This window comes from Triticum dicoccoides, chromosome 3B (genome assembly GCF_002162155.2).
Source record: "Triticum dicoccoides isolate Atlit2015 ecotype Zavitan chromosome 3B, WEW_v2.0, whole genome shotgun sequence".
NCBI lineage: Eukaryota > Viridiplantae > Streptophyta > Magnoliopsida > Poales > Poaceae > Triticum > Triticum dicoccoides.
Window position 1 is genome coordinate 432,712,107 of NC_041385.1, and position 2,011 is coordinate 432,714,117.

A 2,011-nucleotide genomic window follows, 5' to 3' on the forward strand; every position below is an offset into this window, starting at 1 on the left:
TGATGTAGCCGTAGCGCCGTCTTGGTGGTGGTCATCTCGCGGTCTTCTTTTATGCTCATGAAGCTTCGACTTGGCGTGTTGGGACTTGTGCATTTGCGCTTGTGGAGCATCTTCATGATGATGGTGTCGTTGTCGCGCTTGAGCTCGAAGGCGTTCGTCGTCGTCGTGCACATGATGCTTGGAGGTGACTTTCCCTTCATGACGATGTGGATCACGAACGTGATGGTGGTCGCCATGTCGATGTTGACTTGGACGACTTGCGCTTGCATCTTGTTTGTGCTCCGAAGATGATCGACTTGGTCGCCGCTGCCTTGAAGATGACGAAGGGGAAGTAGACTTGATCAAGGCTCTAATCTCCTCCATCCTTGCATCTTGCTCCTCTTTATGTGCGGCAAGCTTCTTGTCGAAGTAGTCCCTTCTCCTTGTTTTGGAGTTATGAATGTCGATGGGGATGTTCTCGATGCGCTCTCGCAATCTTGATTGTGTGCCTTGCACTTGTCGTTGTAGATCGAAGATAGACGCTTTGGTTATGTAGTTGTTCACGCCATCGTTGTTGTCGAGGACCGGAGAGGAAATTCCTTGCCTATCCATCACAAGACTCGAGCAAATATGAGTGGGACAAAGAGAAGAACTTATACCAATGTACCTTGACCGATGTTGACAATGAATCAAGTTCACTCAAATGCGGACAATGAAATAGCACTATTGGTACCAATCCTTGTCGGTTCTCACACCTACACAAGTAAATCTTATAGTGGAGCTCGTTGAGGATAGTGGCACAAAAATTTAATGCAAAATGTTAGCAAGAGTCAATAATGTTGAAAGAGATTCACAAATTCGCAAGTGAAACAAGTAGACCAATAGCAATATGGAAGGCACACGGAAACGCACACACAGATAGATAAATGGGGTCGTGCAACCAAGGAATGAGCACAAAATGTGGAATCCACGGAAAACGCTCGTGTTGCACAACTCAAGAGAGACGCTAGCACGATTGCTCAATAGGCGGATACGACACTTGTGCACAACCTATAAGATGCAAAATGGATAAACTTCTATCCCAAGTATGCTATGTATGTATGGTTCCCGGTGTTTCTCTCAAGATGATCCAAGATGATCGGATATGACAATCTTATATGCAATGTGGTATGATGCTATGGCACTTGCTTACAAGCTTCTTTGCTCTCTTTCTCTTTTGCTTAAAAGCTTTATTTCTTTTTTTTGGCCACTTTGCACAATGCACAAACCAAGATAGCAATTGTGTATATGCGGGAACAAACTTGTGACACAAGATACGATAGCAATATATGCACCACGATGATATGGTATGTATGCTATGGGAAGTATGATCACTAATGTGCACAAGTAACGTTGCCGGCAATACTCAAATGGCTAGTCTCGATAGGCAAGCGACGCAAAAGTAAGGCTAGGGGTTAACAATGCAATAGCAAGGGAATATACAATGGAGGGATACCATGATACCAAGATGATATGGAGGTTACCGTCCGACGATGATGAGTAGCGGTGTTCTTGATGTAGATACCAAGATGATGGAGACTCGTCCCTAAGTAGCCGAAACACCTTAGGAAACGGAAAAACCGCGAACTCAAAATCTCACACGTCAAATGTCAAAATGGTGGTAGCGGAGAGCGGTGGTGGTGTTGCACTAGGCAATGCGGAAGTGGAATGATGGGCTATACACGAGTCGGAGTTGAAGTTGCCATCCCTAAGTAGCCGAAACACCTTAGGAGACACAAGCCACAACTCAAACAAGCTCAAACAAAATTGGGTTAGGTTGGGTTGGTGGAAGTGTATGATGGGCAAGGTTATGTGGAAGTGGTGGTGGTGGTTGATGAAGAAGTAATCGTACCTAAGTAGCCGAAACACCTTAGGAGACTCTAATCACAACTCATACAACCACATATGCAATGGGGAACAAAATGGGTTAGGTTGCGGAAGTCGGTGGTGGCTATGCGGATGATATGGTGGAAGCCCTAGGCAAAGATGCCAA